This window comes from Neophocaena asiaeorientalis, unplaced genomic scaffold (genome assembly GCF_003031525.2).
Source record: "Neophocaena asiaeorientalis asiaeorientalis breed wild unplaced genomic scaffold, Neophocaena_asiaeorientalis_V1.1 scaffold459, whole genome shotgun sequence".
Lineage (NCBI taxonomy): Eukaryota > Metazoa > Chordata > Mammalia > Artiodactyla > Phocoenidae > Neophocaena > Neophocaena asiaeorientalis.
Window position 1 is genome coordinate 1 of NW_020171821.1, and position 27542 is coordinate 27542.

The following is a 27542-nucleotide window of genomic DNA, read 5'->3' on the forward strand; positions in this document are numbered from 1 at the left end:
GAAATCTCCCAGAGACCTCCATCTTCACACCAGCACCCAGCCTCACTCAACGAACAGCAAGCCACAGTGCTGGACAACCAATGCCAAACAACTAGCAAAACAGGAACACAACCCCACCCATTAGCAGAGAGGCTGCCTAAAATCATAATAAGAAGACGTGAACCTGCCCACTAGAGAGACAAGATCCAGCCTCATCCAGCACAACACAGGCACTAGTCCCCTCCACCAGGGGAGACAGACATCAAAACAGACATCAAGACAGACATCAAGACAGACATCAAAAACAACGGGAACTACGAAAAAGGAGCCTGGAAAAAGGAGACCCCAAACACAGTAAGATAAGCAAAATGAGAAGACAGAAAAACACACAGCAGATGAAGGAGCAAGATTAAAACCCACCAGACCTAACAAATGAAGAGGAAATAGGCAATCTACCTGAAAAAGAATTCAGAATAATGATAGTAAGGATGATCCGAAATCTTGGAAGTAGAATGGACAAAATGCAAGAAACAGTTAACAAGGACCTAGAAGACATAGAAACAGTTAACAAGGACCTACAAGAACTAAAGATGAAACAAGCAACGATGAACAATGCAATAAATGAAATTAAAACCACTCTAGATAGGATCAATAGCAGAATAACTGAGGCAGAAGAACGGATAAGTGACCTGGAAGATAAAGTAGTGGAAATAACTACTGCAGAGCAGAATAAAGAAAAAAGAATGAAAAGAACTGAGGACAGTCTCAGAGACCTCTGGGACAACATGAAACGCACCAACATTCGAATTATAGGGGTTCCAGAAGAAGAAGAAAGAAAGAAAGGGACTGAGAAAATATTTGAAGAGATTATAGTTGAAAACTTCCCTAATATGGGAAAGGAAATAGTTAATCAAGTCCAGGAAGCACAGAGGGTCCCATACAGGATAAATACAAGGAGAAACACGCCAAGACACATATTAATCAAACTGTCAAAAATTAAATACAAAGAAAGCATATTAAAAGCAGCAAGGGAAAAACAACAAATAACACACAAGGGAATCCCCATAAGGTTAACAGCTGATCTCTCAGCAGAAACCCTACAAGCCAGAAGGGAGTGGCAGGACATACTGAAAGTGATGAAGGAGAAAAGCCTGCAACCAAGACTACTCTACCCAGCAAGGATCTCATTCACATTTGATGGACAAATTAAAACCTTTACAGACAAGCAAAAGCTGAGAGAGTTCAGCACCACCAAACCAGCTTTACAACAAATGCTAAAGGAACTTCTCTAGACACGAAACACAAGAGAAGGAAATGACCTATAGTAGCGAACCCAAAACAATATATAAAATGGAAATAGGAACATACATATCGATAATTACCTTAAATGTAAATGGACTAAATGCTCCCACCAAGAGACACAGATTGGCTGAATGGATACAAAAACAAGACCCTTATATATGCTGTCTACAAGAGACCCACTTCAGAACTAGAGACACATACAGACTGAAAGTAAGGGGATGGAAAAAGATATTCCATGCAAATGGAAACCAAAAGAAAGCTGGAGTAGCAATTCTCATATCAGACAAAATAGACTTTAAAATAAGGACTATTAAAAGGGACAAAGAAGGACACTACATAATGATCAAGGGATCGATCCAAGAAGAAGATATAACAATTGTAAATATTTATGCACCCAACATAGGAGCACCTCAATACATAAGGCAAATACTAACAGCCATAAAAGGGGAGATCGACAGTAACACATTCATAGTAGGGGACTTTAACACCCCACTTTCACCCATGGACAGATCATCCAAAATGAAAATAAATAAGGAAACACAAGCTTTAAATGATACATTAAACAAGATGGACTTAATTGATATTTATAGGACACTCCATCCAAAAACAACAGAATACACATTTTTCTCAAGTGCTCATGGAACATTCTCCAGGATAGATCATATCTTGGGTCACAAATCAAGCCTTGGTAAATTTAAGAAAACTGAAATTGTATCAAGTATCTTTTCCGACCACAACGCCATGAGACTAGATATCAATTACAGGAAAAGATCTGTAAAAAATACAAACACATGGAGGCTAAACAATACACTACTTAATAATGAAGTGATCACTGAAGAAATCAAAGAGGAAATAAAAAAATACCTAGAAACAAATGACAATGGAGACACAACGACCCAAAACCTATGGGATGCAGCAAAAGCAGTTCTAAGGGGGAAGTTTATAGCAATACAAGCCCACCTTAAGAAGCAGGAAACATCTCGAATAAACAACCTAACCTTGCACCTCAAGCAATTAGAGAAAGAAGAACAAAAAAACCCCAAAGCTAGCAGAAGGAAAGAAATCATAAAAATCAGATCAGAAATAAATGAAAAAGAAATGAAGGAAACGATAGCAAAGATCAATAAAACTAAAAGCTGGTTCTTTGAGAAGATAAACAAAATAGATAAACCACTAGCCAGACTCATCAAGAAAAAAAGGGAGAAGACTCAAATCAATAGAATTAGAAATGAAAAAGGAGAAGTAACAACTGACACTGCAGAAATAAAAAAAATCATGAGAGATTACTACAAGCAACTCTATGCCAATAAAATGGACAATCTGGAAGAAATGGACAAATTCTTAGAAATGCACAACCTGCCAAGACTGAATCAGGAAGAAATAGAAAATATGAACAGACCAATCACAAGCACTGAAATTGAAACTGTGATTAAAAACCTTCCAACAAACAAAAGCCCAGGACCAGATGGCTTCACAGGTGAATTCTATCAAACGTTTAGAGAAGAGCTAACACCTATCCTTCTCAAACTCTTCCAAAATATAGCAGAGGGAGGAACACTCCCAAATTCCTTCTACGAGGCCACCATCACCTTGATACCAAAACCAGACAAGGATGTCACAAAGAAAGAAAACTACAGGCCAATATCACTGATGAACATAGATGCAAAAATCCTCAACAAAATACTAGCAAACAGAATCCAACAGCACATTAAAAGGATCATACACCATGATCAAGTGGGGTTTATTCCAGGAATGCAAGGATTCTTCAATATACGCAAATCTATCAATGTGATAAACCATATTAACAAATTGAAGGAGAAAAACCATATGATCATCTCAATAGATGCAGAGAAAGCTTTCGACAAAATTCAACACCCATTTATGATAAAAACCCTCCAGAAAGTAGGCATAGAGGGAACTTTCCTCAACATAATAAAGGCCATATATGACAAGCCCACAGCAAACATCATCCTCAATGGTGAAAAACTGAAAGCATTTCCACTAAGATCAGGAACAAGACAAGGTTGCCCACTCTCACCACTCTTATTCAACATAGTTTTGGAAGTTTTAGCCACAGCAATCAGAGAAGAAAAGGAAATAAAAGGAATCCAAATCGGAAAAGAAGAAGTAAAGCTGTCACTGTTTGCAGATGACATGATACTATACATAGAGAATCCTAAAGATGCTACCAGAAAACTACTAGAGCTAATCAATGAATTTGGTAAAGTAGCAGGATACAAAATTAATGCACAGAAATCTCTGGCATTCCTATATACTAATGATGAAAAATCTGAAAGTGAAATCAAGAAAACACTCCCATTTACCATTGCAACAAAAAGAATAAAATATCTAGGAATAAACCTACCTAAGGAGACGAAAGACCTGTATGCAGAAAATTATAAGACACTGATGAAAGAAATTAAAGATGATACAAATAGATGGAGAGATATACCATGTTCTTGGATGGGAAGAATCAACATTGTGAAAATGACTCTACTACCCAAAGCAATCTACAGATTCAATGCAATCCCTATCAAACTACCACTGGCATTTTTCACAGAACTAGAACAAAAAATTTCGCAATTTGTATGGAAACACAAAAGACCCCGAATAGCCAAAGCAATCTTGAGAACGAAAAAAGGAGCTGGAGGAATCAGGCTCCCTGACTTCAGACTATACTACAAAGCAACAGTAATCAAGACAGTATGGTACTGGCACAAAAACAGAAAGATAGATCAGTGGAACAGGATAGAAAGCCCAGAGATAAACCCACGCACATATGGACACCTTATCTTTGATAAAGGAGGCAGGAATGTACAGTGGAGAAAGGACAGCCTCTTCAATAAATGGTGCTGGGAAAACTGGACAGGTACATGTAAAAGTATGAGATTAGATCACTCCCTAACACCATACACAAAAATAAGCTCAAAATGGATTAAAGACCTAAATGTAAGGCCAGAAACTATCAAACTCTTAGAGGAAAACATAGGAAGAACACTCTATGACATAAATCACAGCAAGATCCTTTCTGACCCACCTCCTAGAGTAATGGAAATAAAAACAAAAATAAACAAATGGGACCTAATGAAACTTCAAAGCTTTTGCACAGCAAAGGAAACCATAACCAAGACCAAAAGACAACCCTCAGAATGGGAGAAAACATTTGCAAATGAAGCAACTGACAAAGGATTAATCTCCAAAATTTACAAGCAGCTCATGCAGCTCAATAACAAAAAAACAAACAACCCCATCCAAAAATGGGCAGAAGACCTAAATAGACATTTCTCCAAAGAAGATATACAGAATGCCAACAAACACATGAAAGAATGCTCAACATCATTAATCATTAGAGAAATGCAAATCAAAACTACAATGAGATATCATCTCACACCAGTCAGAATGGCCATCATCAAAAAATCTAGAAACAATAAATGCTGGAGAGGGTGTGGAGAAAAGGGGACACTCTTGCACTGCTGGTGGGAATGTGAATTGGTTCAGCCACTATGGAGAACAGTATGGAGGTTCCTTAAAAAACTACAAATAGAATTACCATATGACCCAGCAATCCCACTACTGGGCATATACCCTGAGCAAACCAAAATTCAAAAAGAGTCATGTACAAAAATGTTCATTGCAGCTCTATTTACAATAGCCCGGAGATGGAAACAACCTAAGCGCCCATCATCGGACGAATGGATAAAGAAGATGTGGCACATATACACAATGGAATATTACTCAGCCTTAAAAAGAAATGAAATTGAGTTATTTGTAATGAGATGGATAGACCTAGAGTCTGTCATACAGAGTGAAGTAAGTCAGAAAGAAAAAGACAAATACCGTATGCTAACACATATATATGGAATTTAAGGGGAAAAATTGTCATTAAGAACCTAGGGATAAGACAGGAATAGAGGCGCAGACCTACTGGAGAACGGACTTGAGGATATGGGGAGGGGGAAGGGTGAGTTTTGACAGGGCGAGAGAGAGTCATGGACATATACACACTAACAAACGTAGTAAGGTAGATAGCTAGGGGGAAGCAGCCGCAAGGCACAGGGATATAAGCTCGGGGCTTTGGGACAGCCTGGAGAGGTGGGAGGGGGAGAGTGGGAGGGAGGGAGACGCAAGAGGGAAGACACATGGGAGCACATGTATATGTATAGCTGATTCACTTTGTTATAAATCAGAAACTAACACACCATTGTAAAGCAATTATACCCCAATAAAGATGTTAAAAAAAAAAAAGAGTGGTGTAAAAGAAAGGAAGCAGGATTTTGCAATAAGAAAATTTTATATTTGCTTAATATCTTAGTTTTCTTATGCCAACTAAATAGGAATCAAAGAAAAGACAGAGAGGAAACTTGCTCAAGCCTCTTAGATAGCTTCATCCAACAAAGGACAGACAGCAGAAGCCAGAAGAAATACAATCCTGCAGCCTGTAGAACAAAAACCACATTCACAGAAAGATAGAAAAGCTGAAAAAGCAGAGGGCTATGTACCACGTGAAGAAACAAGATAAAATCCCAGAAAAGCAAACAAACGAAGTGGAGATAGGCAACCTTCCATAAAAAGAATTCAGAATAATGCTAATGAAGATGATCCAGCACCAAGGAAAAAGAATGGAGGCAAATATCTAGAAGATGCAAGAAATGCTTATCAAAGAACTAGAAGAATTAAAGAACAAACAAATGGAGATGAACAATACAATAACTGAAATGAAAAATACACTAGAATGAATCAGTAGCAGAATAACTGAGGCAGAAGTATGGATAAGTGACCTGGAAGACAGAATGGTCGAATCACTGCTGCAGAACAGAATAAAGAAAAAAGGATGGAGAGAAATAAGGACAGTCTTAAGAGACTTCTGTGACAATATTAAACATAAAAATATTCACATTAGAGGGGTCCCAGAAGGAGAAGAGAGAAAGAAAGTACCTGAGAAAATATTTGAAGAGATTATAGTTGAAAACCTCCTTAACAAGGGCAAGGAAAAAGCCACCCAAGTCCAGGAAGCACAGAGAGTCCCATACAAAAAAACCCCAAGGAGAAACACACCGAGACACATAGTAATCAAATTGGCAAAAAATAAAGACAAAGAAAAATTATTTCAAGCAGCAAGGGAAAAATGACAAATAACATACAAGGGAACTTCTATAAGGTTAACAGCTGATTTCTCAGCAGATACTCTACAAGCCAGAAGGGAGTGGCATGACATATTTAAAGTGATGAAAGGGAAGAAACCACAAACAAGATTACTCTACCCAGCAAGGATCCCATTCAGATTCAATGGAGAAATCAAAAGTTTAAAGACAAGCAAAAGCTAAAAGAATTCACCACCAGCAAACCAGCTCTACAAAAAATGCTAACTTCTTTAAGTGGGAAACACAAGAGAAGAAAAGGACCTGCAGTATGGAAACACAAAAGACCCCAAATACCCAAAGCAGTCTTGAGAAAGAAAAACGGAGCTGGAGGAATCAGACTCCCTGACTTCAGACTATACTGCAAAGCTACGGTAATAAAACAGTATGGTACTGGCACAAAAACAGAAATATAGATCAATGGAACAAGATAGAAAGTCCAGAGATAAACCCACACACATATGGTCACCTTATCTTTGATAAAGGAGGCAAGAATATACAGTGGAGAAAAGACAGCCTCTTCAATAAGTTGTTCTGGGAAAAATGGACAGGTACATTTAAAAGAATGAAATTAGAACACTTCCTAATACCATACAAAAAAACAAACTCAAAATGGATCAAAGACCTAAATTTAAGGCCAGAAACCATCAAACTCTTAGAGGAAAACATAGGCAGAACACTCTATGACATAAATCACAGAAAGATCCTTTTTGACCCACCTCCCAGAGAAATGGCAATAAAAACAAACAAAAAATGGGACCTAATGAAACTTAAAAGCTTTCCACAGCAAAGGAAACCATAAACAAGATGAAAAGACAATCATCAGAATGGGAGAAAATATTTGCAAATGAAGCAACGGACAAAGGATTAACCTCCAAAACATACAAGCAACACATGCAGCTCAGTATCAAAAAAACAAACAACCCAATCCAAAAACGGACAGAAGATCTAAATAGACATTTCTCCAAATAAGACATACAGATGGCCAAAAGCACGTGAAAAGCTGCTCAGCATCACTAATTATTAGAGAAATGCAAATCAAAACTACAATGAGGTATCACCTCACACCATTTAGAAAATCTACAAACAACAAATGCTGGAGAGGGGTTGGAGAAAATTTAACCCTCTTGTACTGTTGTTGGGAATGTAAATTGATACAGCCACATTGGAGAACAGTATGGAGGTTCCTTAAAGAAATAGAATTACCATATGACCCAGCAATGCCACTACTGGGCATATACCCAGAGTAAACCATAATTCAAAAAGACACATGCATCCCAATGTTCATTGCAGCACTATTTACAATAGCCATGTCGTGGTACAACCTAAATGTCCATTGACATAGGAATGTATAAAGCAGTTGTGGTACATATATGCAATGGAATATCACTCAGCCATGAAAAGGATCAAAATTGGGTCATTTGTTGATACATGCATGAATCTAGAGACTGTCGTACAGCGTGAAGTAAGTCAGAAAGAGAAAAACAAATATCATATATTAGTGCATATATGTTGAACCTAGGAAAGTGGTACAGATGAACCAGTTTGCAGGGCAGAAATTGAGACACAGATGTAGAGAAGAAACGTATGGGCACCAAGGGGGGAAAGCAGTGGGGGGTTGTGGTGGTGCTGTGATGAATTTGTAGATTGAGATTGACTTATATTCACTAATATGTATAAAATGGATAACTAATAAGAACCTAGTGTATAAAAAAATAAATAAAATATAATTCAAAAAAAAAGAAAAGACAGAATTAAGTTCTAGGAAAGTGAAGCTCAAACAATTAAATGTACAGTCTTAGTGGAAGACACACCTTTTACCTTCCTATCACATTTGTTTACATCAGTTTAGCCAGATCTTACTCACTAGTTAAATTCATATGTCACCATCAAGATCAACATTCCTTCAGAGAACAGGTCACTTATGTCTTTTGTGTACTTCTCAGTATATATCCTAATCATTTTTGGTTTTCAAAAGATAATTGTGGGTTAATTTACCTTCTAATATAAAGTAGATGTTCAATAGGTATTTCTCAATGACTTAATTTCAACTTATAAGATAATGTCACTTACAGACGTGTCATTTCTAAATTGTTCATTGAATTTGTAACTCCACTTTTGTATGCCACTATTGTTACATTTGACTTTAAGGTGAAACCACTTTACTCCATGGCTGATTCATTTGTTCTGAGGAGACTGAGGTACCCTTATTCATTTGGGAGTAAAACTATCAAGAATTAAAATGAAGTAATCTTGAGTTTGATTTCGAGTTGAGTTATAATGGACTTGAAGTTTGTATATTTTAATAGGCAGCCCAATTTTTTTTATTACTCTTATAACCATTTTATTACATTTGTGTGCTCTTAACTGAGATGTAATTGACATATAATGTTTAAGGTGTACAACCAGTTGATTTGATACATTTATATAATGTGATGTGATTACCTCTGTAGCACTACCCATCATCTCTATCACATCACATAATTATCATTTCTTTTAGTGGTGAGAATATTTATATCTAGTCTCTTAGCAATTTTGAAATATATCATACAGTATTATTGAGTATAATCACAAGGCTGTATGTTAGATCTTCAGAATTTATTCATTTTCTAGTTGCAAATTTTTATCTTTTGACCAACATCTCCCCAATTCCCACCCCACTCCTGCCCCTGGTAACTACCATTCTTCTTTCTGTTTCTGTGAGTTCAGCTTTTACAAATTCCAGATGTATGTGATATTACACTATATCTGTCTTTCTCTGTATTAAGCAGCCCCATTCTTGATTTAGCTTTCTCCAAGTTGTCTCAGAAATGATGAAGCAGGATTTTGTCTCTCCAATGTTACTTTCAGTCTTTTTACTATGGTAATTTAGTACTTGGAATCTGATGTATCTGTCAGTAGAGAACCCTTTCTCTTTACCTGTTTAATCTCTAAAGTAAATTATCTTCATACTCAATTAGTGGGTCTGGAATTTTTTCCCTGCAGGCACCCAATTAAGAAGAATAAAACTAAAGTCATGATTTATGTGGCTTGATGTTATAAAATGCCTTTGATATATCATAATTTTCTTAATTTAAAGTGATGATATTTCTTCTTCTGAGATTTCTTTTCAGCCTCTCTCTGTTCAATAATAAACACTCATATTTTTACAAGTAAAGAGGGACATGCTTTTGTACAAAGTGAAAATTTCAAGACTGTTTTTCAAGTAGTGTATATGATTTTAAGTAAATAGTTCAATTTTCTCACACATCCATGAGTGTATTTAACTACACACATCCATCTAAATAATATTAAACTTATCCTACTGAGTTAAGTCTAATTGACACAGTGTCTTAATTTTTTCAGAAAGCTTTACTTCTCCATTCCTTCTTTTTTAAAATAAAAGGAATGATTTTGCATGCTTTTCACATTATAAGAACATTATATTAACATTTTGAGGAAAGCTTCTACTTCAAGTTAACTCTCTAGAGCTGTGTCTTCCTTTGTAGTTCACACATAATTTCCTGATTGACAAAATATTTGTAGTGGACCATATCAAATAACACACTTCTATAGTTTTATTTTGATATACCTATATGAATCCTAATATAGGTAGACTTTTCTCTTAATGATGTTGTATTAGTTCATTTTGTGATGTTTCTCATGGTATTAATGGGATTGCCCAAATGTTTGCTTTTCTAAGAAAAATATTTTAAGGTATTTAAATACTTTACACAGTAAGATATATCTTATGAGTAAGATAGCCTTAGGAGAAGGTTAGTTCCTCATGATTCCTGGGGACTGAAATCATACATAATTATTCTTCAAAGTACTTCATATAACACAAATGACATATAATAGATAATAATTCATATTCTGACAGGTAAAGAACCTTAGCTTCCTTTGGCTGCAGCCTTTGAGATGGAGCTAAAGAATTTTTAGTTTTCAAATATTTGAAAAGAATATAATCTAAGTTTGCCAGGGTCACAAAAATATTATAGACATGTGAAGGTATTTACTTGATAAATTTCCAGGAAGCAATTTTTTTTAAGTCATGATATCTGATAATCAGTCAGAACCTTTTGATTATAAATAATTCTCTGAATCTTGAAAACACTCCTGTGAGGAATTGTATCTATTGATCAAGATAGAATATATATATATATACAGCAAAATTATTTGCTTTTTAACTAATTTTTGAGATATCTATAGATATTTATAATTTACATATTAACTAAGACCACACAATGGAATTGACTTTATTCAGGAAAGGAAATGTACTTTTCACAATTAAGTTTTTCTAAACCTCTTATAAGATGTTTTCCTTTTAAGGCATCAACACTAAAAATGACTCAGAATTACAAGATCTGGCATCCGTTACTAATCACGGCTGACTTAGCCTGAGGTTAAAATGTGATATAGGCGAGGTTTGTTTCCAGTGTTCCATATGTTGAGAAAGTAAGCAGTTGTCTAAATAGAATGACAGGAGCACTGCTAGATAAAGCTATTTCTCAGTTCCAAAACATCTCAAGTTACGTTGTTAGAAATTGCCCTTTATGGTTGTTTTTATTTTAAATTATTTGCATTTTTAATTGGAAAATAAATGTATCTACATGGTGAAAATACAGACATTACAAGAAAATATACCAGGGAAACTAAATATCACTTACTATTCAGAAGATTAATTGTTAGATCCAAGTTAAGCCATGGGAGAAGGCTATTTACATAAAAATGGAAAATGAATCTAGACCATCAAAACACTGACTTGGGATTGAGGGAATAAAAATGAGGAAGGGTAAAAAAAACAAAGAATAGCTAAGTAATTATACTAAAGAAAACCTCACTACACTGTGGTACTCCACTCACACCTACACTCCTGAGATTGTGTTTCTTGCTCTGAAATGTTCTCTTTACAAACCAAACTTTCCCACAAAAACTTGTCAATCTTGTCTGTATACCAATCATGCTAATGTCAGGTGCTAGGCTAGGTGATATAATAAAATACTGATTCCTACAAATGCATAATATATATACATATATACAATATGACACATTGAACATTTCTTTGTGTTTTCAGTAAGTTCTGTTAACTCAGCACGTCCAAAACTTAATTATATTCAACTAGCTTTTATCTCATTACTATTACATATATTTATATATTTTCACATCCATGTAATCCCTCACTATGCTGTAAACTCTTTGAAGGCAGACATTTGATTTTTATTTCCTTTGGCATAGCTAGCAATTATATATATAACAATACATTTATAACAATACAATTTTATAATAATACAATTAAAAAATTACATCAGTGTAGATTCCCAGAATGTCGATTCTTTTACTCAGAACTCTTTGAGTAGCTACCATGTGCCGAGCACTTTGCTTTATACCAAGATAATAAATCCCACTCCTCAAGGAATTCACAGTTTAGCAGGCAGAATTGGAGGGTGGATGCTAAATCAATAGCTAAATATAAAGGAATATTGTCTTCTAGGAATACAGAGTACAGACACTTAACCTAGCATAGAATAATGTCAGGGAAGGCTTCCTAAAGGGGGTGACATATGTATAAAATCCTGAACTTTAAACCATAACTAGAAGTTAATGATTTAAAGGGAGCTTGATGTTAGAGATTTCTGGCAGAGAGGTTAGGTTTAGCAAAGACATGTAGTAAGAAGCAGATTACTTTCTTCTTTGCAGGGGGGAGGGAGGCCATTAAATATGGAAAGTTTCAAACATATACCAATGTAAAGAGAATAGTAATGAAAAAGCATATGTACCTATAATTCAACCTCAAAAATTATCAACACATCACTAATCAATTTTTATCTACACTCCACTCCTCCCCACACCTGTCTCATATTGAAGTAAATCTCAGGCATCATATAATTTCATAAATTAACAGTTTTGTACATTTCTGTAGAAAACAATAACTCTTACACTCTTGCCAAAAAAAACCTGTTAAGGTGGTGTTTTTATGTCTTGGGTCATTTTGTGGCTAATATGTGGGAGGTAACACATTGTAATTGCTGTAGTTGTTCAAGGAGTACCTATATCTCACTAAGAAACTACCTCTTAGTTTGGACCTGGATCACTGAAGCCTGAAAACCTTTAAATCTTGAGGCTTAAAGGCACTGGTAGGCTTCGGTGACTTTAACTTATTAAAACTCGTTCTTCTTCTGAGTCATACCTTTCTTCTTTTCTAAAGCTATGTGATGGTTAACTTTATGTGTCAATTTAGTTAAACGCTAGTACCCATCTGTTTGGTCAAACACCAGTCTAGATGTTGCTATGAAGGTATTTTTTAGATATGGCTAATATTAAATCAGTGAACTTTAAGTAAAGCAGGTTACCCCCAACAATGTGATTGGACATCATCTAATCAATTGAAGGCTTTAAGAGAAAAGACTAAGTTCTCCTGAGAAAGAAGGAATTTTTCCTGGAGGCTGACTTTGGCCTCAAGGCTGCAACATCAATGTTTGCCTGAATTGGCAACCTGCCAGCCTGCCCTGCAGATGTGGAACTTGCCACCTCCACTAATTTTGTGAGCCAATTCCTTTAGTTAAATCTCTCTCTCTCTCTCTCTCTCTCTCTCTCTCTCTCTCTCTCTCTCGACAGATCTATCTTTCTATCTGTCTATCTATCTATCTAGATATATATAGATATAGATAGATAGACATAAAGATATAGATATAGATAGATAGATAGAGATAGAGATACAAATGAGTTTTCTGATTTTATTCTTTTATTTCTGATATTAATTCTCTAATTTGATTAGATTTTAAGGCACTAATGACTATTTTTAGTAGTAAAGAGAGCACTGGTAGTCTGTGGCAAGATATGGCAATAGAGTTACAGAAAATATTACAATTGGATACTCCTAATAAAAAACAATTTTCAGAGTGACCATGCATTTGACACTTTGTAACATCTTTTTCAAATTTATGAATATATTGAAATTGGATGGCTGCTCCTAATTGTGCTGGATAAAGTGAGGAAAGAAAAGTTTGAACTCATGAATTCTAATTTCTATCTCAAATGCCCCATACCTGACATAAAAGTTTCTACGTCTGCTTGGAAGAAATTCTAACTATATATTCTCTAACTATAGCTCTGAGCTTGCTGAAAACCAAACCCAGAGTCTCATCTTATGAGTAGCTAAATTATAACATGAATGTAATTTCCATTCTCAAGTTTTATGCTACTAAAATGAGGGCATTGACTAGGAAGGAATAAAATCCCTAAAGTTGGGATGTATGGAAAGATACTGATGAAGCTGAAGACACCGAACCCCTAAATTCTGATTAATCTTCACTGTAAGTAGAAGCAGCTATTCCACCCCATGCCTGAGGATGTTAGCCCTGCTTTTCCTGAGGAAACTGTAACTGATTCCACTGAGTTAGTTGCCTTGCAACACAACGAGGATTTTTCTCATAACCCATCCACAAAACCCTTCTTTGTTTCTGGAACTATAACTATATTCAGGTCCAAGAAGGCTATGAAAAGTGAGGTACAAAATGTTACCCATAAGGAGGCACACTGCACTCCAAAAGAACTACATGATTTTCCAATTGATATGGATGGAAATCTGGGGACTGTGTATGGAAGTGGATATTAAGGATGTGAACAATAATGTAAAAAACGTAAAACTGCATCGGGACCAATTTATTAACATGGGCCCAATGAACTGAGATCCTGGGTTTAATGTTGCAGGACAAGGGATTAAGAGGGGGTATAATAGTTTATTTGATTGGATATCAGAGTCAAAACAGCAATCAGAATAGTCTGACTTGTAGAGATATATGACATTGGCTACTTGATCTTGATGTTCCTAAAAGTGAAACAGATGAAAAGTCAACTAAATCGTTACTTAATCTGCATAGTGGAAGTGTCAAGTGAGAAAAAGTCTAACTTGAATCATAAAAACAGAGGAGAATGATTCCTCAATTGATTCCCACACCTGAAACTTATAAAATATTGTATATCAACTATACCTCAATAAAAAATAACAAAAATAAATAGACATATTTAACAACTGGTAGAATCCCCATATTGGTTTCCTGACATATGGAGTGATTGTTATACAGTGGGAAAGGCCAAGTGGAAACCATTATAAGGTCCTATATCTAGGAAAATTTAAAACAAAAGCAATACTACATTCCTGAAGAGACTGCAGACATTAGTGCCACCATCAAGGACTTGAAAACTCCAGAGGTGATGATTCCCTCAACACCTCCATTTGATTGGACTATGTGGTCTGTGCAGAAGACAGATGAATCTTGGTGAATCACAGTGAATTATCATAAGCTTAACCAGGTGGTGACTCCAATTGCAGCTACCTTACCAGATGTGGTCTTATTGCTTGAGCAAATTAATATATTGCCCAATACCTGTTATGCAGCTATTCATTTGCCAAATACATTTTTTCCATTCCTATAAGAAAGACCACCAAAAACACTTTGCTTTCAGCTGACAAGTTCAGAAATACACATTTATGGTCCTATTTCAGAAACATTTCAACTGTCCAAGTAATAGAAAAGATCAAGGAAACCAAAAGCTGATTTTTTGAAAAGACAAAAAAATTTGATAAACCTATAGCCAGGCTCACTAAGAAGAAAAGAGAAAAGGCCCACATAAACAAAATAAGAAATGAAAGAGGAGAAATAACAACAGATACCAGAGAGATTCAAAAAATCATGAGTACTATAAAGTTACATACCAACAAATTATAAAACCTAGAACAAATGAACAAATTTCTAGAAACATAAAATATTCCAAGACTAAATCAAGAAGAAACAGACAATTTGAACAAACCTATCACTAGAAGTGAAATTGAGTTTGTAATAAAAAATTTGCCGTCAAACAAATGTCCAGGACTGTATGGCTTCACAGGGAATTCTACCAAACACATAAAGAAAAACTAATAGAGATATAAATATCTCAAATTATTTTTTTAAAATTGAAGAGGATGGAATACTCTCAAATTCATTCTACAAAACACCCATTGTCCTGATTCCAAAACCAGAAAAGGACACTACAAAAAAAAGAAAATTACAAGCCAATATCATTGATGACTATACATGCAAAAATCCTCAGCAAAATATTAGCAAACTGAATCCAACAGTACACAAAAAGGATCATACATCATGATCAAGTTAGATTTATTCAAGGGTCACAAGTATGGTTCAACATTTGGAAATCAACCAATGTGATACAGCACATTAACAAAAAGAAGGATAAAAATCACATAATCATCTCAAAAGACACAGAAAAAGCATTTGATAAAATTCAACATCCATTTATGATAAAAACTCTCATCAAAGTGAGTATAGAAGGAACATATCTCAACATAATAAAGACCATTTATGACAAATCCATAGCTAGCATCATAGTCTTCCATGAAAAGCTAAAATCCTATCCTCTAAGTTCAGGAAAAAGGCAAGGATGGCCACTCCTGTCAATTTTTTTAACATAGTATTGGAAGTCTTAGGCATAGCAATCAGACAAGAAAAATAAACGTTATCCAAATTGAAAGGGAACAGGTAAAGCAGTCACTATTTGCAGAGGACATGATACTTTACATAGAGAACCCTAAAGACTTCACTCAAAAACTATTAGAACAAATAAATGAATTCAGCAAGATAGCAGGATGCAAGATTAATATACAGATATCTCTTACATTTTAATACACTAATACTGAAATAACAGAAATAGAATTTTTTTAAATCCCATTTGAAATCACATCAAAAAGAATAAAATACCTAGGAATAAATTTAACCAAGGAGGTGAAAGATCTATATTCTGAAAACTGTAAAGCATTGATGAAGGAAATTGAAGATGCCAAAAATAAATGGAAAGATATCCTGTGCTCTTGGATTAGAGGAACTAGTATTGTTAAAATGGCCATGCTACTCAAAATAATCTAGAGATTTAATGTAATTTCTATCAAAACACCCATCACATTTTTCACAGAACTAGAAAAAAATTCTAAAATTCATATGGAACCACAAAATACTGAGAATTGCCAAAGCAATATTGAGAAAAAAGAACAAAACTGAAGGTATCATGCACCCTGACTTCAGACTATACTACAAAGCTACAGTAATCAAATTAGTGTGCTATGGGCATGAAAACAGATACATAGATCAATAGAACAGAATAGAGAGCCCAGAAATAAACCTACACACCTATGATCAATTAATCTATGACAAAGGAAGCAAGAATATACAATGGAGAAAAGATGGTCTATTCCATAAGTGGTGTTGGGAAAACTGGACAGCTACATATAAAACAATGAGACTAGAACATCTCCTCACACCATATACAAAATAAATTCAAAATGGTTTAAACACCTATATGTAAGACCTGAAATCATAAAACTCCTATAAGAGAACATAGGCAGAAAATATTTTGACATAAATAATAGCAATATTTTCTTGGATCATCTCCTAAGACAAAAGAAATTAGAGCAGAAATAAGCAAATGGAACCTAATTAGATTTAAAAGCTTTTGCACAGCAAATAAAGCCATACACAAAATGAAAAGATAACCTACTGAATGGGAGAAAATATTTGCAAATGATGCGAGCATTGAGGGGTTTATATTCAAAATATACAAACAGCTCATACAACTCAATATAAAAAAAATACAAAGTGGGCAGAAGACAAGAATAGACATTTTTTTTTCAAAGAAGACATACAGATGGCTAACAGGCACATGAAAAGATTCTCAACGTCACTAATTATTAGAGAAATGCAAATCAGAACAGCAAGGAGATATCACCTCACACCTGTCAGAATTGCTATCATCAAAACGTCTGCAAATAACAAATGTTGGTGAGGATGTGAAGAAAAAGGAACCATTGCACACTGTTGGTAGGGAAAGTAAATTGGTGAAGTCGGTATGCAAAACACTATGGAGGATCCTCAAAAAAATAAAATTAGAACTACCATATGATCCAGCAATTCTAATTCTGGGTATATATCTGGAAATAAAACACTAATTTGAAAAGGTATATGCCCCCCAATGTTCATAGCAGCACTGTTTACTATAGCCAATACATGGAAGCAACCCAAGTACCCATCAACAGTTGATTGGTTTCAGAAGATATGGTATATGTACACAGTGTAATATTACTCAGTCACAAAAAAGAATGAGATACTGCCATTTGCAGCAACATGGATAGACCTAGAGAATATTATGCTTAGTGAAATATAAGACCAGGAGTGACAAATAGCGTATGATATTAGTTATATGTGAAATCTAAAAAATAATGCAAATGAATGTATATGCAAAGCATAAACAGACTCACAAATATAGAAAACAAACTTGTGGTTACCAAAGAGGAGAAGAGGGAAGGGAGGATGAACAAATTAGGGATATGGGATTAACAGATACAAACTACTATTTATAAAAAATATAAGCGGGGGGACCTTGAAGATGGCGGAAGAGTAAGACGCGGAGATCGCCTTCCTCCCCACGGATACACCAGAAATACATCCACACGTGGAACAACTCCTACAGAACACCTACTGAAGGCTGGCAGAAGACCTCAGACCTAAGCAACAAGGATATACTGCATAGCACAGGATATTATAGCCATTATCTTGTAATAACCTATAATAGAGTATAAACTGACTGCAGAAACACTGAATCACTGTGCTGTACACCTGAAACTAACATAATATTATGAATCAACTATACTTCAATAAAAATAATAAATAAATAAATAAATAAGAAATATTTTAACTCTCCACATCTACATCTTAATGTATTTTGCAGGGATCTTGACCTCCTTTCCCTTCCACAAGATCACTGGTGCATTATACTGATAACATTATGCTCATAGGACCAGTGATCAAGAAGTAGCAACTACTCTATACTTACAGTGAAGACATTTGTGCATCGGATGGTGGGAATTAAATCTGAGAAAACTTCAGTGTCTTTCTATGTAAGTGAAATTCTAGAAGTCCAGAGGTGTAGTGTAGTGTATGTCAAGATGTCCTTTCTAAGTTGAGGGATAAGTTACTTTATCTGGCTCCTCCTACCACCAAAAGAGAGACACAGCACCTAATGGGCCCCTTTGAATTTTGGAGGCAACATATTCCTGTTTGGGTATATTACTCCAGCACATTGACTGAGTGACCTGAAGAGATACAAATATTGAGTGGGGCCTAGAACAAAAGAAAGCTGTCCGAAAGGTCCAGGCTACCTATAAATCTGTTCTGTCACCTGGGCCATATGGTCCAACAGATTCAGTGGTGTCTGAAGTGTCAGTGGCAGATAGGGGTGTTCTTTGCAACCTTTTGAAAACCCCAAGAAGTAAATCACCACACAGACCCTTAGGGTTTTCTAAGAAAACCCTACTGTCCTCTGAGAAACAGCTCTTGGTCTGCTACTGGGCCTTAGGAGAGACTGAATATTTACTTATGAGTTATCAATTTACCAAGCCATGTGAGCTACTCATCATGTACTGGTTATTATTTGACCTACAAAGTCATGAATTTGGCCGTGAACAGCAGCATTCCATCATCAAGTGGAAAATATATGTATAGTAAGGCCCCAGCAGGCCCTTAGGGCACAAGTAAGTTACATGAAGAATTGGCCCAAATGTTCATGGTCCCCACTCTTGTATACTACTTTATCTCTCCCAGCTATATCTATGGTCTCATGGGGGAATTCCCTATGATTAGTTCAAAGAGGAAGAGAAGACCCAGGCCTAGTTTACAGATCGTTCTGTGTGATATTCAGGCACCCAGCCCCCATAAATGGACAGTTGTAGCACTCTGGTTCCTTTCTGGGTCATCCCTGAAGGATAATGGTAAAGGGAAATCCTCTGGGAAAATTTCCATACAATGTACCTGGTTGCTGACTTTTCTTGGAAGGAGAAATGTCCTGATGTGCAATTTTATACTGGCTCATGAGCTGTGACCAGTGGTTTGGCTGGATGGTCAGGGACTGGCAGGGAACATTATTGGGAAAATTAAGATAAGGGAATTGGAGAAAGAGTTATGTAGATAGATACCTCTGAAAGGGCAAAAAAAAAAAAGATATTTGTGTATCATGTGAATGATCATCAGAGGATCACCTTAACAGAGGAAGATTTTAATAATCAAATGGATAGTATGACCCATTCTGTAGATACTGGTCAACCTCTTTCTCTAGCCACCCATGACATCACCCAATGAGTTCATGAACAAAATCTCCAGAGGATACTTTAGCAGGGATAGGATTTATGCATTGCCTCAGCAACATGGACTTTCATTCATTAAGGCTGGCCTGTCTATGACCACTGCTTAATGTCCAATCTGCCAGCAGCAGAGACCAACACTGAATCATGATATGGCACCATTGCATCATTTCTCATTGTGATCAGCGCTCTACCTGGTGTATTTGTAAATACGAGCTATGAACAGATGACCAGTTACAGAAATGAAGGCTGTAACTATCATGAGTATTTCCTCCTTATTTCCTTATGAATATAATTGTGTATGTGTGTGTATACAAATATCTTTGTTTTCTTCCCTCTCTTGTCACTCTATCATGTAACATACAATGTGTAGACTTTATGTCATGATATTTAAATATTGTTAACTTTACATTATTGTATTTAAGTTGTGGAATATTAACTAGAGTAAATGTCACTCAAGGACTTTACCTCCTCTTCTGGGGAAGGAGTTAGTAAGTTTTCAGTGGTACACAGGATAGCCGTATCCTATTAGGCAGAATCATCACCTTTTTATTGTACTTTTCTGGAAATTGAAGGAGATGCATATGGGTGAAAAATTGACAAGAGGTGTAATGGTTAATTTTATGCATCAACTTGACTGGGCCATGGAGTGTCTATATTTGGTCAAACATTATTTTGGATGTTTCTGTGAGGGTGTTTTTGCATGAGATTAATATTTAAATCAGTAGACTGAATAAGACAGATCACCCTCCTTAATGTGAGTGGGACTCATTCAATCAGTTGAAGGTCTGAATAGAAGAAAATGAATGACACTCCTCCAAATAAAGAAGGATTTTTCCTGCTTGATTTCCTTCGAATGGGTACATCTGCATCTTGAGCCTGCCAGCCTTCAAACAGCAACTGCATCTTTAGGTCTTCTGGTCCTCCGTCCTTTAGACTTCAGACAAATACATCTTATTGGTTCTATTTCTCTGGAGTAAACTGACAAGTACATTGTATACTTGGAATCATACAATATGTAGCTTTTGGTGAATGGCTTCCTTAACTCAGCATAATGCCTTTGAGATTCAACCAAGCCGTTTCATTATACCAGTAGTTCATTCCTTTTTTTTCTAAGTGGTATTCCATTGTATGGAAGGACACTTGGGTTGTTTCAAGTTTTGGGCAAATACGAATAAAGCTGCTATAATCATTCAGCTTTTTTGTGTGTGAACTTATGCTTCTTCAAGCATAAGTCCAAGGTAGAGACTAATTACCATGAATGTTTAACTTATAAGAAACTGCCAAACTATTTTACAGAGAGGCTTTACCATTTTGCATTCCCATCAATAATGAATGAGTGTTCTAGTTACTCTGTGTCCTTAGTGGCAAATGATATTAACGATTTCCTTTTAACCATTTAAATAAATGTGTAGAGGTATCTGATCATGCTGATCATGGTTTTAATCAATGGCTAATAATATTGAACATCTTTTCATGTGCTTATTTGCCATCCTTATAACTTCTTTGATGAAGTGTTCAAGTTTTTTGTCCATTTTTAATTGGATTCTTTTTTTTCCTTGTTGAATTTTGACACTTCTTTATATATTCTGTATAGATTTCCTCTGTTGGATATACATTTTGTAAAATTTTCTCCTAATCCAGCAATTTGTCGTTTCCTTTTTATTGTGTATTTTGCAGAGCAAAATTCTTAAGGTTTTTGAAATCCACATTATCAGCTTTTTCTTCCAGAGACGGTGATTTTTGTGTCACAAAATTTTTCTCCTATGTTTTATTCTAAAAGTTTTTAAATTTTATGCATTACATTTAGATATACAGTCTATCTTGAATTAATTTTTATATAAAGTATGGAGTTTAGATCGAAGTTCTCTGTTTTCAGCATTTGTTGAAAAGATCATACTTTCCCCATTGAATTTCTTTTGCAGCACTGTAAAAAAAAGTCATGTAATTTGAAGCTTTATTTTTAGGTGAGTACACATGTAGGTTTGTTATATCTTCTTGTAGAATTGACTCATCATTTTGCAATGTCCCTCATTAACCCTGATAATTTTTTATGCTTTAAAATTTAATTTTTCTGATATTAATATAACCACCTCATCTGTTTTTGATGAATGTGTGTATAGTATACCTTTTCCCACCCTTTTAATTTTAATCTTTCTATATTATATTTCAAGTGCATTTATTGTGGAGAGCATATAATTGGGTCATATTTATTCATCTGGTAATCTCGGTAATTTAATTGATTTGTTTAGATGATTTTAACTTAACGAAACTTTATATGTTTAGATTTAGGTTTACCATTTTAATATTTGTTTTCTCTTTGTTCCCTTTCCCTCTTTTCTTCCTCCTATTTGTTTATTTGAATACTTTCTTTAATATTGAATTTTTACTTATCTGTTGTGTTTTTGTCTATATCTCTTTGCGTAGTTTTTTAGTGGTTGTTTAGTATTAAATGTATAAATATTATATATATATGCTTAATTTTTGTAGTCTAATTTGAATCAATATTTTACCACTTCAATTGCACTATAGAAGACTTACATCATATAGTGTCCTTTATACTCTCCCCTTATGTTGTAGTTATTTTATATATTATCTACATACCTTGAAAACCCCATTAGATAGTGTTATATTTTTTGCTTGTAACTAAAAATCTATTTTAAAGAAGTCAAGATAAGAAGAACGTCTATTATATTTACCTAGATATTTAACATTCTGTTTGTTCTTCTTTAATTCCTGATGTTCCAAGTTTCCTTCTGGAATCATTATTTTTTCTGTCTGAAGAAATTTCTTTAGTAATTTCTTTAGAGCTGGTCTGCTGGCAACAAATTCTGCTAGTTTTCTTTCATTTGAAATTCTTTTTGTCTCACTTTTATTCCTGAAGATTGTTTTCCTTGGATGTAGAATTTTGAGTTGACAGTTATTTTCTTTCATTATCATCCTCAGTTTAAAAATGTTTTGCCTCTTTCTTATGGTCTCTGGTTTTGGGTGAAAACTTTTCTGTCATTCATATCATCATTACCATATAGATTATTCTCTGACTTTTGTTTTCAGTAATTTGGTTATGATCCATCTGGGCAAGGACTTTTTTTGTGGGGGAGATTATCCTCTTTGTAATTTGCTTAGCTTTTTTAATCTGTAGATTTATGTATTTTATCAAGCAATATATTTTTCAGCCATTTTTTTCTTCAAATGTCTTTTCAGCAGTGTACTCTTTCTCCTCCCTTTTTAGGAATCCCATAACACAATCATTAGACCTTTTGTTGGTGCTCCACAGATTCTCTAAACCTCTGTTTCTATGTTCACAATTTTTACTATATTGTTCAGATAGGATATGTTCTATTGACTTATTTATCTTCAAGTACCCTTACTCTTTCCTCTTATATATATTCTGTCATTAAGTCCATCTAGTGTCATTTTTAGTTATTGTATTTTTCAATTCTAAAATTTCCATTAAGTTCTTCATTATATCTTCTATTTTTTCTTGAAATTTTCTATTTTACCATTTGTTTGTAGAGTGTTCATGATTACTTATTCAAGCATTTATGTAATAATTGCATTAAAGTCTTGATCAGACAATTTCAACATCTGTTTTATCCTGTTGGTGTTTCATTATTTTCCCATGGAAACTGATATTTTTGTGGTTCTTCATATGCCAAGTAATTTTGAACTGTATCATGGACATTTTGAACAATACTTTTGTTGCTCTGGGTCTTGTTTAAATTCTGTGGAGCAAGTTGATATTATTGTTTTGAAAGGAAATTGATCTGTTTCATTCAGGCTGCAAGTTACAAACTGCCTTTCGTGGACTGTGGTTTCAGTGTCGGTTCTTTATCCAAAGGCTTTACAGTGTGATTTGGATTTGTCCTGCATGTCTGTCACCCAGTGGTCAGTCCAGGGCATAAGTGGAGATCTATGTTAGCTCAGTTTTCAAAAGTTTTGTTATGCTAATTTAGATTTGACATGCTCAGATCATGGGTGAACTCAAGAGTTCACAAAGAGATTTGTAAGTTTGCTTTTCTAAACTTTTCCCTTTACACTGTCTCCCAAGAATTTTCAGTTCCCTGGGGTTCTCCTTTATAGTCATGTGGCCAGAAACCACTCACTTCTGAAATTATAGTTCAAGAATGGGAGAAGTGAGAGAGAGAGGGAAAGAAACAGTGCTTGGCTTTGCCCTCTTGCTGCAGCTCCACCTAATGTAGAAGAATATTTCTTATCTTAAGAATTTTGGCTCTGTTAAGCTCCCATTGCTGCTTGGTATTGCCTAGGGCTGGGGCACAAGAGAAAAGAGAAAAAGGAGAGAAAAACAAAGGCGATCTTGTTTCCTCTCTTTGAGCCTCAGAAGTTCACTTTCTCACTCTTAGAGCCAAGTTTACCCTGGATTTTTTTACCTCTGTGTTCACTTATATATTATGTATTGCATGAATTTGGACCAGGGGATACTGTAAGGAAGAAATGGTAAACTCACTGCCAATTAGTGATTCTTCATATGCTGGTGTATTTCCCTTAACTGCCTGTTGCTATTCACTTTTAAGCATTCTCTAATAGCTGGGCCATGCATTTTGTTATAGCTGCATTCAATGGGAGAGTAAGGTAGTGTGTGTTTATTCCATCTTACCCCAAACTGAAACTATCTTAAAGTTATATTTTAATGCTAAATATCCTAATCCAGTTGCATGAATTAAGTTTCTGGACTGGTGAAGAGTTAGGAAAAATTTTATTCCTTCAATCATTCATTTATTTGTTTATCCGATGTTCATTGAGTCCCTGCTATGTGCCAAATACTATTCTAATTACTAGGGTTATAGCAATGAATAAAACAATGACTCTATTACAGATGTTTTTTATTTTAGTAAGAGAAGATAGACAACAACAAAAAGCAAATAAAAATATATTATGCAGCAATATAGTTTGAAGAAAAATAAAGTAGTATATGCTTTTGTTACGGTTAGGCTGTTGTCTGTAGGTGGTTAGGAAAGACATCTTCAATGAGGTGAAAACTTAACATATATTTGAAGGAAATGAGGTGGTGAGTCATACAGATATATGGGGCTATATAACTCCAGAAAGGGGAGAAAAAAACCCAATGCAAATGCTTTAGAAGTAGCAAGACAGAGTGTCCTACTCTTGTCAGGTTATCTGTTACCTTAGTATATTCATTAATAGTACTCACTTTTACTTTCTTTCAATTTCAATAGCAACGTGGCTTGGACAATACCTTATGTGATCACCCTATCTAAGGTGGGAAACAGTGTGGCTTGTTTAAGGAACATTGAGGAGGGCAGTATGGCTATATAATAGTGAGCAAAATAATTTATTTTATGCACTGCAAGTGTATTGAAAAGTTGGAAAACTGGACAGCTACATGTAAAATAATGAAATTAGAACACTACCTAACTCCATACACAAATGGATTAAAGACTTAAGTGTAAGACCAGACACTATAAAACTCCTAGAGGAAATCATAGCAAAGATATTCTTTGACATAAATTGCAGCAAGATCTTTATTGACCCATCTCCTAGAGTAATGAAAATTAAAAAAAATAAATAAACAAATGGGACCTAATCAAACTCAAACACTTTTGCGCAGCAAAGGAAACCATAAACAAGATGAAAAGACAATGCTCAGAATGGGGGAAAATATTTGCTAATGAAACAACAGACAAAGGATTAATCTCCAAAATATACAAACAGCTCATGGAGCTCAATATGAAAAAAAACAAACAATCCAATTAAAAAATGGGTAGAAGATCTAAATAGACATTTCACCAAAGAAGACATACAGATGGCCAAGAGGCACATGAAAAGATGCTCAAAATCACTAATTATTAGAGCAATGCAAATCAAAACTACAATGAGATATCACCTCACACCAGTCAGAATGGTCATCATCAAAAAGTCTAGAAACAATAAATGCTGGAAAGGGTGTGGAGAAAAGGGAACCTTCCTGTACTGTTGGTGGGAATGTAAATTGATACAACCACTATGGAAAACAGTATGGAGGTTCCTTAAAAAGTTAAAAACAGAACTACCATATGACCCAGCAATCCCACTACTGGGCATATACCCTGTGAAAACCATAATTCAAAAAGAGAAATGTACCACAATGTTCATCGCAGCACTATTTGCAATAGCCAGGACATGGAAGAAACCTAAATGTCCATTGACAAGTGAATGGATAAAGAATATGTGGTACATATATACAATGGAATATTACTCAGCCATAAAAAGAAACAAAATTGAGTTATTTGTAGTGAGGTGGATGGACCTAGAGTCTGTCACACAGAGTGAAGTAAGTCAGAAAGAGAAAAACACTGTATGCCAACACATATATATATATGGAATCTAAAAAAAAAAGAGGTACTGATGAACCTAGTTGCAGGGCAGGAATAAAAGACATAGACATAGAGAATGGACTTGAGGACATGGTGGGGGAGGGGGATGCTGGGGCGAAATGAGAGTAGCATTGACATATATACACTACACTACCAAATGTAAAATAGCTAGTGGGGAGCAGCAGCACAGCACAGGGAGATCATCTAAGTGCTTTGAGATGACTTAGAGGGGTAGGATAGGGAGGATGGGAGGGAGGCTCAAGAGGGAGGGGATATGGGGATATATGTATGCATATGGCTGATTCACTTTGATTTACACAGAAACTAACAGTATTGTGAAGCAATTATACTCCAATAAAGATCTATTAGAAAAAAAAGTTGGAAACCACCCAAATGTCCAGGAGTAAATCATAGTTTAAATAAATTATGGTGTATCTGTATAAAGAAGTAATATGAACCTATTAAAATGTTGCAAGAACGTCCATTGATTTCAAAAGATGTTCACATTATGTGGTTAATTAGAAAGACTAAAAGCTAGCACTCACATCATGCTGTTCCAAGTACTTTATTTATATTAACTCCTTATAATAAGCTATCATGTAAGTGCTATTATATCTTCATTTCACAGATGAAAAAACTTAAGGCCCATAAAGATTGACTTTCCCAATGTCACATGACTAATAAGTGGTAGAAGTAGGATTTGAGCTCAGTCCACATGCTTAACCAACAGAAAATATTTTATTTAAATACATTTAAATATTCAACCAGAGTAATTTTTTAAAAACATAACTCAGAGCATGTCACTTCTCTGTTCCAACACATCCAAAGTCTTCCCATCTCATGTGGAACAAAACTCATGTCCTTTCTATGGCCTATAACATTCTGATACACACTGGATCCTTATTTCTTTAATGTCATTAGTTGTTACCACTATTCACTTCACTCTAGCACACCAGTCTTCTTGCAGTTCTTTCTTGCAATACCTTCACAGTTTTTCCTCCTTCGGTCTAAAAATCTCTGACCCCAGATATGTATGTGTCTCACTCTTCACTTTTTCAGGACTCTGCTCAAATATTACTTTATCAGAAAGGCCTTCCCTAACTACGTTTTATAAAATAGGACATTGTCCCTCTCAATTTCTTTACATTGTTTTATTTAGTTCATATAACTAGCTGACATTATATGCCTTTGTTTATTTTATATTTATGTTACAGACATTTAAGCTTCATGAGGGCGGGAATTTTGTGTGTTATTGTGAACTGCTAAATCTCCACTATTTGGAACAGTACTTGGCACCTATTTTTGTGGAATGAATGAATCACTGTACAGATAGATGGCAAACTCCAAATCCAAAAGGTTGATATTTATCCATTACTTTCACAAATATTTATGGGACACCTATTATGTGTTAGGAGCTTTGGGATATATAGTGTCCTCGGGTAGCATAATTTAGTTTTCATGCAGATTAAGAAATATTTGATTATTTGTACTTTTAATTCCACATAAGAAATAAAACTAAAATAATTTGGTATTTTAAATATATCTTAATATTAGTAGAATTTTTTCATTAGCTTGTGCCCTTTATGAAATAGAGCCTGAGTCAAAAACATATGGGCTACT